At 39.9% G+C, this 13,268-nt stretch overlaps 1 protein-coding gene across 2 annotated transcripts in view; it reads right to left on the minus strand.

The window, feature by feature from the left end:
• Positions 1-9,307, minus strand: part of LOC141759303 (integrin beta-1-like) — a 34,758-nt gene extending 25,451 nt beyond the window's left edge. For both annotated transcript variants that reach the window (XM_074621269.1, XM_074621268.1), the window contains exon 1: positions 8,984-9,307. The gene's annotated coding sequence lies outside the window, so the exon portion shown is untranslated. The remainder of the gene's footprint in view (positions 1-8,983) is intronic.
• Positions 9,308-13,268: the final 3,961 nt, after the last annotated feature.

A 13,268-nucleotide genomic window follows, 5' to 3' on the forward strand; every position in this document is an offset into this window, starting at 1 on the left:
GTTCCACATAATTAAATAGCTCCAATGCTGTTATTAGGCTGGGACGATACAACTAGTATTTCCCTATTCGATACTATCATTATACTTGGGTGCCGATTCGATATGTATTTTGATTTTTAAGTACTGCGATTCAATATTACGATTTGTTGCAATTTTTAACTTTTTTTAACACTAGACCATGGGGAAAAGTTGAATCATAAACTTCTGGGGAGTTTTACTTTGGAAAATATCAAAATTAATACAGTAAAAATGTTGGATTTTTCAACATCTATGTAGTCAGAGATGTCCTGAAGTCAAATATATCAGTCATTGTCAGGCATTATTTATACCTTTTTTTTCCCAGCAACCCAAAAATCAAAGAATAAAGACATTTCCCTCACAAATTAGTAGTGTTTTCTTTTTAATTTATAAGGGACAGGTAATGTTTTATACTTCTGGTGAATATAATCCAATCATCTTATTTCCATATATGTATTTTGTATACAGTTCCCTTTGTTAACACCTTATTTTGAAAACCGGACGTAGTCACACGTGTATAATCCGCTAACTTCACAAAGTCCATCACTAGCTCTCCCGTCAGATCCGTTTTCTTTATACATCCATGGTCAGCTCCATCCGGGACGTTTGAATGCATTAAAGTTGTAGTGTCGACCAATTTGACCACTGAGATGCAAGTGACGGCTGGCTTGACCGCACGTTACCACAATACGACCCTCCGCCGTTTTTTACTTTCTCGTCACGGCTCGCTGCAGTTTGTTTTGGTTGACGGATACGGAACGAATATGACGTCACGTTACTCAGACTACAACAATAAAAGCAGTAACTTCCTTCTACCTCTGCATAGACTCAAATGAAGCAAATATATCGATTCTGGCATTAAAAAATCTATTTCAAAATCGTAAAAAAAAAAAATGCAATCCATAGGAGAATCATTTCCCCCCCCCCCCTTAGCTGTTATAATGTTTCCTTTGTGAAGTTTACTTGACAGTAGACAAGCTTTGCTCAGGCATCTGTAAAATTGGACTTTTTTTTTGGGAGCCATCTGTTTAACCGTTTGTGGCGATCCTCTGAAAGCAGATCTAGAGAAGGGCAGAGCATTCGATTCTCACCACCAACCTCCAGGCTAAACTGAAGGCTAGTTTTAAGGGATCTTGTGGGGTTGCCTGGCTGTGACAGTGTGAGGCAAGGGCTCGGCCTGTGGAGCTGCTGAACAGTAAGCCGCCCTAAACTCTCCGTCTTTGCTGAGTCGGCCCTTCCTTTGCTGAAACACAGGAAGCTCAACTGGATCACACAGGAAGCCTGTATCACGGTGCCTGGAAACAAGCCACATCTCCCTCTTGAAGCTATAAAGATCACATATTTGGCATTCAGTTGCGAAAGGAAGAGAATGACAGACACAGAGAGAGAGGGGGGGGGACCAGACTGCCTTGTTGCAGAGTTGAAAATGCTGTGCCAAAACGGCAGCATATTGTCTTTGTGAATCATGCGTGTCTGATTTCTAAACCTAAACCAGGCCATTGCTGTAATCTAAGCTCTGGGAAAAACTAAACAAGCCTGGAAAATGCTTCACACGATGCTAGTAAGCAACACAGCCAAAATGATCTGCAAATTAATAAGCAGCTGTCACAGATGTTAATTCTCTGGGATGATACTGTACACAAAAATCTGCAGCACCTGCATTGCTGAGACAGCGGGAGGAATAATTTCGATACGTGACAGCAGTCTGCAGTCTCAGACAAATGTTTACAGCAGTGAGGTGATTATTCAGCAGTCTGTGTGGAGGGAGACAAGGAGACAAGGATTTCTCCAGGGTTAATGGTCCCAACAGTCAGTCTGCTAGTGGAGAGCTGCTGCTACTGGGAGACAAACTGTATATGCTAAAAAAGAAGTGACCAGAAGTCTGTACAGCTGGTGCAGTATTGGCTGTTTGGACATATGTCATGTCATGCTAGTTTTGCAGGTAACTAGTCATAAACCAAAGTATTTCACCGGATGATGCCGCTAGATGAAGAATTAAGGGATAATTAAGTAATTGCAGTTCATCCTGAGGGCAAAATGTACGACGGCGTATTAGAGCCACTGTAGTTAAATAAATACTGTAATAACGGAGCCCGGGGAGGGGTTTCTATTCAGAGAAAGAACTCTGAATTTCTCAGATTAAATTCGTAAATTTATGAGAAAAAACTAGGGCTGTGAAAGTTAACGGGATAGTAACACATTAACGGAAATTTGTTTTAACGTCGCTACATTTTTCAACGCAACTTGCAATTCTTAGGTTGTAGCAGGCTCAATTTTAAGGCTAGAGTGAAGATACTGGTATCATATGAAACCATAAACCCATTGGTACCAACCATGTCAGACTAGCTTGTTGCGAAGGAAGCTAAATAATGCTGCAAATTTGGTGATGAAAAACTGGCATGGCCATTTTCAAAGGGGTCCCTTGACCTCTGACCTCAAGATATGTGAATGAAAATGGGTTCTATGGGTACCCATGAGTCTCCCCTTTACAGATATGCCCACTTCAATCACATGCACTTTTGGGGCAAGTCATAGTCAAGTCAGCACACTGACAGCTGTTGTTGCCTGTTGGGCTGCAGTTTGCCATGTTATGATTTGAGCATATTTTGTATGCTAAATGCAGTACCTGTGAGGGTTTCTGGACACTATTTGTCATTGTTTTGTGTTGTTAATTCATTTCCAATAATAAATATATATTTATACATTTCCATAAAACAAGCACGCCGTATTTTTTTTTTTTTTTTACCTACAATGACCCTAATACGCTGTGGTAGAAATGAATGTGTGCACCAAATGTCATGGCAATCCATCCAACAGTTGTCGAGACATTTCACTTAAAAACCACAAATGTGAGCTTCACGGTTGGCGGTAGAGGAAACGGCAAAACGGCAAAACCAGCCATCGTTTTCTGTGAGAACAGCAGCACAGGGAGCAAACTACAGTACAGCTATACAAGCTGTCCAACAGAAGCTAACAGGTCACAAAGACTATGTGGAAACTGCTCGCATTAAGTCCTAGGCTGCTCTGTTTTCTCGCTACACAGACGGATATGTCAAAGTTTGGTCTTAATCCGATTTGAACCCAGCAGCGGGCCAGCTGTGGACACTCCGGCCGTCTCTCTGCTGAGGCCCTAATGCTCGACAACTGGCACATTAATGACACTCAGATGGCTTTCATTAGGTCCAGGACTTGACACTTGAACTAGAGGGCCTCCATTTCCGCTACCATGGGAGAGTGAGAACTGCAGAGCTAAAAACAGTAGCACATGCATTTCCTCTGGGGAACAGTATATCTGTTTAATTCTTCTTATAGGGGCTGCTGAATGAACACCGTGTTCTAAAACTGTGCTCGAGCTCTGCTGTATCACTTAAATCAGAACAATAGACTTACTTCAGAGAAGCTTTCCTACTATACAACTGTCAAGCTTGATGTCCCTGAACTGTACAGCTTAAGTTGTTCTTACATTCTGTTTGAGTGGTATCATGTTCCCGACACGCTGCCAGTGATCTGCCTCATTAGTCGGCCTCAATTTAAGTATAAAACACTTGTTTCTGTTGGAGTTCCTCAAATACCGCTGCATATCAATTCATTTACGCTGTATAACAGTTTGTGGTGGAAATGATGTCACTTCAATTTAATTAAATGCTGTGCTGGTTCAGTCAGAATAATTAACTCCTATTATCGAGATACACCAGATATATAAATAGAGGAATTTACAAGTCGAATGAGAGGCTTTAAAAGAAGCCACAGTACTATAATGTGTTTCTGTCTCTGAACCGGTGGACCGCTGGTGACTCACTTAACACCCCTGAGACGTCAGCGTCAAACAGACCGCGTTCACACACACACAGAGAACAGTGTTTGCATTGTATTGGTTCTATGGGTTCATGCATACTGCAGGGCACTGAGGGGAGGCATATGGGAACTGATCAATGCTATGTAAATGATCCAAGGTATGAAGACAAGTTCTGACGTCAAAATATCAAACCAGACCAATTTTATACACAAAGACTAGTAGATGTGGTTTGGATTCTGTATAATAGTTATGTTATAGTATTAAAATCAAATACTACTTAAAAATCAGCTAAATGAACTCACTAACCATGCTGTCAGCGGAGTCCGTCACATTTCAGGATATGTTTACAGAAAAGTATACATTATACATATCAAATATTAAATAGAGTAGTAGTGTTTCTTTTCTTTTCTATCCGTACCTTATTTTGATGTTTTACTTTAGTAGTCTGGTTGCCAGTCTTAATTATAATTTTATTTTATTCTTTTATTGGTTTTAATCCATTAATTACTTTTTTGTATTGGTCAACAGTTGGTTTGAACTATTATTTGATTTGTTTTTATTTTATTCTTTTGGTTTTAAATCACATGTCTTATTAATTTCCTACTGGCTGGCTGCTTATCTTAATTATTTAAATTTTTATTCCGACTTCTTAATGGTTTTAATTCACACGCATCATTTATGTGTCTGTCTAAATTGCTCTGGCTTCATTTAACAAAATAAACCAACGTTCTCAAACATTACATGTTCTAAACACAAGAAGCAGTACAATAACTTTGTCTAAAGAAAAAAGAAAAAGAAATCTCATATAAAACATACACTGAGTCAAGAAAAAAGTAAACAACACTACAGATCCTTGTGGCCTCAGGTTTAATGACCATGTAGACAAGGCCAGCTGGGGACTGTCATCCCTAATCCCTCTCCATCCATTCATTTCCTGTCTCCTATCTGTTAAAGGCAGAAATGCCCCCAAAATACATTAAAGAACAATATTCAATACTCAGTGTCTAACTGGAACCAACAAAGTATTGAGGATTTTCCACTGGAGCATAATGAGCATTTCTCTGATAACAGCTATGTTATTCTAAGTGTTGGTGAAAGACAAGCCAGCATTCATGTTAGTGAATAAAGCCACATTTCTAAACACACAAACTCTTTTATATCCTCGAACTGAGTCGTTTTGTGAATGAAAAAGGCACATAAACGGTTCTTTTCCGCCTCGCAGGCCTTCGCAGTTAAACCCTCACAATAATAAACACAGTGTGATGGAAACGGCAGCCCGCAACAGTCTGCTACTATTTACCACCAACATAACACGTTGGGCCTCGTTTTCTCAGCGGACATTGGCGAGCAGAGGTCAGCTTAACCATGCCATTCCTCACCGGTGTTTCAGAGGCTGTTTTTAGAAGCAAGAGGCACCCCTCACCCCCCAGAAAAAAGGCCCAGAAGTGTATTTGAGGCCAGGGAGAGTGGATAAAGAAGAGCATAGGCAAAAGTGTTGGCTAAAAGCAGCTCTGGAGATCACAAACCAAAAACCAAGATGAAGGCCCACCCCGCAATCTAGCTGCAAAAAATACACAAATCTGAGCCAAAGATCATTTTCAGAAGAATAGAACGGATCAAAAGCAGCAAAGGACATAATTGTGTTGCACAGAAAATAGTCTTTTTTTTTAATCTATCTGGAATTTAAATGACCATATGGTTTGAGAAAACCCCCAGAATGTAGGAAAGACTGCAGAGGTTTGTTGCTGTGGGTCATGGCATGTGATTCAGAGCCTCACAAATCACAGATAACTGCTCTTCTGGGATCAGCTCAGTTGTAGAGCCGCTTTCAAACTTGCAGGGTGAGCGTGCACGTGCGTACGTGTGCACGTGGTGGAGGTAAATGGATGTAACAGACGATTATTTGTACCACTTTACGTCCTCTGAGCCCGAGATCTCCCCCCCTCCGGCAACAAAGCATGTGTCGCGGAGGGCAATCGTGCACATTCATCACTCCTGTCCCACAGGAACACAGCGACACACACACACAAAGTGCATATTCATCACTTCCGAGTTCGCACATAGGGTTGTACGTCACTCACTGACTGAACACACATGAGAAACGTCACATGTCCAGAAGAAAGGCCTGGGTGTGGTGGCCCTGTGAGCGCACTAAGTGACCTCGTAAATCAGGTGGGAGCCAGCAGCAGCAGCAGCAGCAGCAGCAGCAGCAGCAGCTGTCCCCCGGGTGGGCCTGAGGTCACATCCATTCAGCTGGTGGCTACCGGCTCCGCTACCGTCTTTCAACTCCCCCCCACACGTCCTACATTTACCCTCCTCCTCAATTAGCCTCCCCTCCCTCCTTACTGTCCTTCCTCCACCCCCTTCGTCTTCCATATCTCCTTCTGACATCCTCTCTTTCTTTCTCTCCCTCCGCCCTTCCTGCCTCCATTTCCCTGATTAAACTGATGCCGAGGCTCTGCGGCAGCTACGCCGCGGAGTCAGCGCGGTCAGCTGTATACATTTATATATAAGGCCTTCATCCTCCTGCTCTCCTCCTTCAGATGAAATGGGAATGGAATGATCCAATCAATGGATGCTGTGCAGCCTGTCAATCATGCAACTGCATGGGCAATAACAAGCAGCAACAGAAAGCTACTGTATATTCTGATCATGTCTTTGTTGTGCATCAAGTCCTCACCCTTAAAGCTGGAGTATGCAGACTGGAGCAAATTTGAAGGTTCACTATATCCTGACAGTATCGCATGAGACAGGTAATCTGAAAAAAAACATGTGCCTCTGTGTCCTCCGGTGCTCCTAATGGCATCTGCAAGATTTCACAAACCGGAGGAAAACAACCAATCAGAGCCGAGCTGGAGCCTTGCCGTCTCTGAGCAGCTGTCAATCACTCGCAAACTCCGATCAGACGGTCAAACTAGGCAGCGCTGATCAAATATGAATCAATATTCTGTTACTGTAATGCCTATTTCTCATTAAATGTTTTCAGAAACATCTTGTCGTGTACTGTTTAGCTGTAAAAATGAGAAAGTTTGTGGCCCGGCAGCACTGTTGAGATCTGTTGAGGAAATACCAAGCACCGCCCACCAGCCGGAGCAAACTTTCTCATTTTACAGCTAAACAGAACACTACAAGATGTTTCTGAAAACATTTGAGGAGAGAAACAGGCATTAACGTAACAGAATATTGATTCATATTTGATCAGCGCTGCCTAGTTTGAACGTTTGATCGGAGTTCGCGAGTGATTGACAGCTGCCTCCGTTGAATGAACAGCCAGTAGGAACGCTCTGTCTCTCTGAAATGACCTGTGATTGGTCAAAGTCTCCCGTAGATTTTTAAAATCTGAGGACAGAGACATGAGGAGGTGCAAAAGTCTAGTTTTCTCTCAGAACACTTGAATTACAATATGCTGAAAGGTTATTATGGAATTCTTGCCCAATGATGCCAAAAACATCCTGCTTAACCCCGCTTTAAGTTCTGCTCAACACATTCATACCTCGACTTCCGGTTTGCTACAGAAGGTTTCAGGATTTACTGCGTTCTGTCTCTTTGGGACGTCACTGACTCAACAGTGTTAAACTCGAATCATCTCTCTCCCTCTGGACTGTCAGCATCTCATGTGAAGTGATCCCTGAGTAATTCACATAGATGAGACGTGAGGTTACTTGTTGAAGCCCTTTCATATAACTATCCACAATGAATGTGCAAGGACAGCCTGTTGCATCTGATCCAGAGAAGATGAACGGGTGAACGGCATAGTGTAGTTCACACTATCCAAATCAGATTAGTTCATTAATTGCAATACAGAGAGCATACAAAACACCCTCAAACCACACACCACCACCACTACCGCCATCATTAACACACCACTTGTTTATATCAGTAATAAGCCACAACTACATTCACAGTGGACCACCACAAGTGCATTTTTCAATAACTGAAAGGTCAGTTTGTTAGATTTTCTTGAGAGCAGTGTTGGTCACGTGGACATATTTTGTCCTTTTGGGTTTGCTGTTCAAATTTGTTTTTAAATTGTGCTTTAGCTGGGCACTCGGAAGATATTGTGTAACTGCCATATTTGTTTCATTAAATTGTTTCATAGCCAGAGTCATTGATGCATTAGATAGGCTATTTTTATCTGAGCGACATATTCCTCCACATAATCCCACAAAAGCAAAACTAAACCATTAACCACGAAAATAATAACTGAAATATCATAACCTTAAAGTATTCATCCGTCTTGGTCACCACTTGCACACCACCTAACAATTACTTTGAAAAAACAATTAGCACCTTTCCGTAGTGATGCCTTCAAGGTTCTTTATTTGTCATTATTATGTCAATTCCAGCAAAGCAGTCATTGACAATAAAAATCTTTGGTCTCAGGTTCCTTCAACAACGCTCATAAAATATGTATATATATATATATATATATATATATATAAATATATAAATAAAGGGGAAATCACACAAGTAGATGTAAAAGCAAAATGGTAATCTAAGGCATAAAATAGTGCGGTTAAAATAAATATAAACATAAGTAAATATAAAATAGTAATACATATACATATATACTGTATATACATATATAAATACATATACATATATACTGTATATAAATATATATACATATATATATATGTATATACATATACATATATATATATATATATATATACATATACAGTATATACACATATATACATATATATATATATATATATATATATACATACATACATACATATACACATATATATACATATACATATATATACACATATACTGTATACATACATACATACATACATATGTATATACACACACACACACACACAAAAGTGTAACAGTTTGTAAAACAGTATGAAAAGTCTATAAAGGAGGTAAATAAAGGTAAAGGTATGTGGTAAAGTGATGATCTCAGGAGCTCAAGAGTTCAGCAGTCTTATGGCCAGGCTGTCCCTGAGCCTTAAACATGTTAAACCATTAAACACACATGGAGGACACTAACGTTATCAATCCATACAGGAACATTAAACTGTTGCTAAAAGTGATAGAAAACACCCTGAAGTGCCAGAACAGCCGTATAAAGTTGGTATAGAGCACTGCAAACACAACACACAAACCTCTACAAAAACAATACAACATGAGTGCATGTATGAGCTCCCTTACCTTGCAGGCTGTGGTGTTATTTCCGAGGCAGCATACAGAAGAAGTAATGATGATGAGCCGTGTCTAGGCTGCAGCTCTCAGACAGACAGACAGCAGCAGACTCTCTGCCCTGCTGGCACCGACTCTCTCTCTCTCTCTCCTCCGGTAAAGTCACGGTAGATCTCCTCTGCTACTCATTCCCTCCTCAGCTTCCCTCCACAGACAAAATGTACACAGTTTGTATTAAAGCCAACTGTTCGGTAGCCGGAGACGGAAACAAAACCCCAGCAGCAGCCTGTGCGGACCTCTTCTCCTCGGTCTAAATCAGAGAGGCGAACCCGCAGAGCTCCGCTTCTCCTCCTGCTGCTGCTGCCCGGACCACCGGAGTGTTACACAGGGCTCTTCTTCCGGTTATAACCTTCAAAATAAAACAGAAACGTGGACGCTGGTTGTAGTGTTTGAAACAAGTAGACTATTTTAAAAAAAAAAACATCTCACTTGAATAGATTTATTCGAGTCTTTTCGTAGTTATGAACATAAATACATTTATTTTTTACTATACATATCAGTACTATTGCCTCACTGGCAACTTAAGAATACACGGCACCTGATATGCAGATAAGATAAGATAAGATAAGATAAGGTAAGATAAGATAAGATAAGGTAAGATAAGATAAGGTAAGATAAGGTAAGATAAGATAAGGTAAGATAAGATAAGGTAAGATAAGATAAGATAAGATATTCCTTTATTAGTCCCGCAGTGGGGAAATGTGCAGTGTACAGCAGCAAAGGGCATAGTGCAAAAAACAAGATGCATCAGCTAACACAGTAAAACAAAAGAACTAAACAAAGTGTAACAAAATATGAACCATTTAAATAGAAGGAAGTATAAAAACAGGAGCAGTATATACAGTATTGACAATAAACAGACTATTAACAAAATTGCACAAGTGGAAAATGATATTGCACAGTGAGAATGAATGAATGAATGAATGAATGAATGAAATGAAATTTCACCTGAAAATATCAGGTTATTGTCAGTGTTTGGTGTGTAAGTGTAAGTGGTCTACTGGGATCAGTGCTGGTTGTGGAGTCTGACAGCTGCAGGAAGGAAGGACCTGCAATAGTGTTCCTTCCCACACTTTGGGTGGAGCAGCCTGTCGCTGAAGGAGCTCTCCAGTACTGCGATGGTCCTCTCTCCCACCACCTCCATGAAAAAACTGAAAAATTCTGGTAGCCTACATTGATACAGCTACTGTTACACACAGGCCTACACACTTTTACAATTTACGAAAGTATACTGTGTATATAGAATGCTATACAAGCAAATAACAATAAAGCAAAGAGAATAATACACACACAAATAAGGCTTAAAACCTACAAACTAATACGTAGAATAGCATAAATGGAACTTGGTGATAATTTATGCAGACACAAACACACTTTATATTCATTTTATAGCTACTGATGTAAAATGTTTAGAAATGTATTACATTTCAAGTATTTTTTTTATTTATTTTGAAGGCAGCTGTTAACTATTTCCGGTTTTATTTGTGCTTAATGTTGCTGGCTTAATGCAGCTCCAGTCTGACCCTCCTGCTTACATCACTGCTAGAGGACACCCCCACTCACATAATTGCCTATTTATACAGATGCTGGCAGCATGTATCTTTACTGTGTTACATCAATCAGTAACTCCATCAATATGGATATCTGTCATCAGCAACATCATCATCATCAACTTCATCTTCATTATCACCAATTTACTGCACTTCTACACTTTAATGCAAGAACATGACTTTTTTGCTGTAACACAATTGCATTCATGCATATTTCTGTGCTTACATCTAATTTAATGAAACAAACAAGCACCTCTGTTTGTTTTCTTCCCTCATGGTGGTTTGATGTGTCATCATAAGCAATTACCAGAAAATATATCACCAGAAATTCTAGTCCAACCCTCAAAATAACAGTCTGTGTATAAAACATCCCGGTGCTGACTCTATTTATTTAAACCACAAATTGAATCACCAATTTAATTGTTCATTATAGAAGTAAAGTTGTTTTTATTCCTGGAATTAATCTGAGGGTAGATTAAAGCCGACTCGCAAATAAAGTGAAATTGCTCATTATTGATACAGATAAATACTTATCAAATAATTCAAGGATTCATGACTGTAATTTCTTTGTGACAACTGTGGAATGAACGTAAAATATATGTAAAATTATGTAATTGTAATTCTGAGTTAAAGCTGAAGTAGGTGAGGATGGTGCAAATATGATTTTAAAAAGTACTTTTTATAAAACGGTCGCTATATCCTGACAGTAGTACATGTAACAGGCTACCTGAAAAAAATCATGCGCCTCTGTGTCCTCCGGTGCTCCTAACGGCATCTGCAAGATTTCACAGACCGGAGGAAAACAAGCAGTAAGAGCTTATCTGAGGTTCGTTGTCCAGCTGCCGTCTATGAGAGCCGGCTGTCAAACACTCGCCAACTCCGACCAAACGGTCAAACTAGGCAGCGCTGATCAAATATGAATCAATATTATGTTACGTTAATGCCTATTTCTCGCCACAAATGTTTTCAGAATCATCTTGTAGTGTACGGTTTAGCTGTAAAATGAGAAAGTTTGTGACCCGGCAGCCAAGTTGAGATCTCTTGAGGAAATACCATCACCGCCCACCAGCCGGAGCCCAGCCAATAGGAACGCTCTCTCTCTCAGAAATGACTTGTGATTTGTCAAAGTCTTCCGTAACGGGCTAGATTTTCTAAAGCCTGTAAACAGAGCCATGAGGAGGTGCAGAAGTCTAGTTTTCTCTCAGAACACTTGAATTACAATATGCTGAAAGGTTTTTATGGAATTTTTGCCCAATGATGCCAAACATATACTGCCTACTGCAACTTTAAATCAATTTCTTCTCATCAGTCACATTTTCCTCCTGAGGTGTATTAAAATATTTTTGGTTGTCTAATAGTCCAATTAGATTAAAAAAAGAAAGAAGGTGCCTGACAAGTGTTTTTATGGGTAAAGATTATCACAACACATAAATCAAAATTTTAAATAATAGTAATAGTGTTTTTTTCCCCACTTTTAATGCTGTGGGCATTAGAAGCTACAGAAAACATCCAGAGCCACCCACTGCACCGTCTTTTTGGATCAGTTTCAGTGAAAATAATCAACCCAGCCAGTTATGTATTTGTTTTAAACTTAGTGGAAAGTTATTTCTGTCTCAGCAGCTCTGGGAGATGTAGTGGAAAAATGTGAGAGAACACAAACTATCACGTCCGGATGATCCTTGAATCCTGTTTAGTCTCTGGGGACTGTTTACGAGGGAATGCAGCTCCTTATCTTCCTCCCTAACCCTCCCCGAGACGGGTGAAAAGTTGAATTTGCTTTAAGTGGACGGAAACATTTATTCTCTTTCCCATGTTGTAGTTTTTTTGACTCATGGGACCTAGATGAAGCAGTGATTTCACTGATGTAAATTAGAATAAAAAAGAATGAAAGAGCAGAGATAGTGCTGCAAGTGCATGAATCACATCACAGAGTGAGCAAAAATGACCACAAAAGAAGTGACTAAGTAACAGGAAGTGGAGGTGATGAAGACAAAGGCTGTGTAGAAGCTCAGCCCAAAGCTTGGCGGGTCCGGGGGCATGCTACCTCAGGGAGATTTTTCCCATATATGGCAGCTATATGCACTATGCACTCTACTTATGTTACCTTTTGAGACAATAGAATGCCGAAAAAGCAGTATATCATTTGGATAAAACATGATGGGATAAAATCATTCTGTAGAGCCGACATCCTATTTTGAATCTATTGTTCTCCAGCTGTCTTCATCATTCTGAAACCTTTACAGAACAAATATTGAGGATGACTAATTTTCACTCCTGCCACCTAAAAAGAAGCAAAAAGTGTCTGATGTTAGTGTACTGTTTTTAAGATACATAACATAGGTAGGGTAGGAATTCGGCTTAAACAGCATTACTTATCTTGAAACCTTTTTTTGTTAGCCTACTATGCTGGAGTAGAGTTCAGAATGACTGTTGAGCTGACCAGTCAGAGAGACGGAGAGGAAATGACACAAAGTTGAAGGTATTTCAAAAACATACTCTGTCAGAGGAGACGTGGAGCACAGCAGAGGCTCAGACAGACTGAAGTAGACTAGGAAATGAACATCATCTGATTAAATGTCTCTCTTCTGGCTTCACGTGTGCTCAAATTGGTCAAATGAAAAAAACTAAAGAGTGACTGGAACATCCTCTTTTCAGATGAAAACAATTACAATGCATCTATCTTAAGA

Source organism: Sebastes fasciatus, chromosome 21 (assembly GCF_043250625.1).
Source record: "Sebastes fasciatus isolate fSebFas1 chromosome 21, fSebFas1.pri, whole genome shotgun sequence".
NCBI lineage: Eukaryota > Metazoa > Chordata > Actinopteri > Perciformes > Sebastidae > Sebastes > Sebastes fasciatus.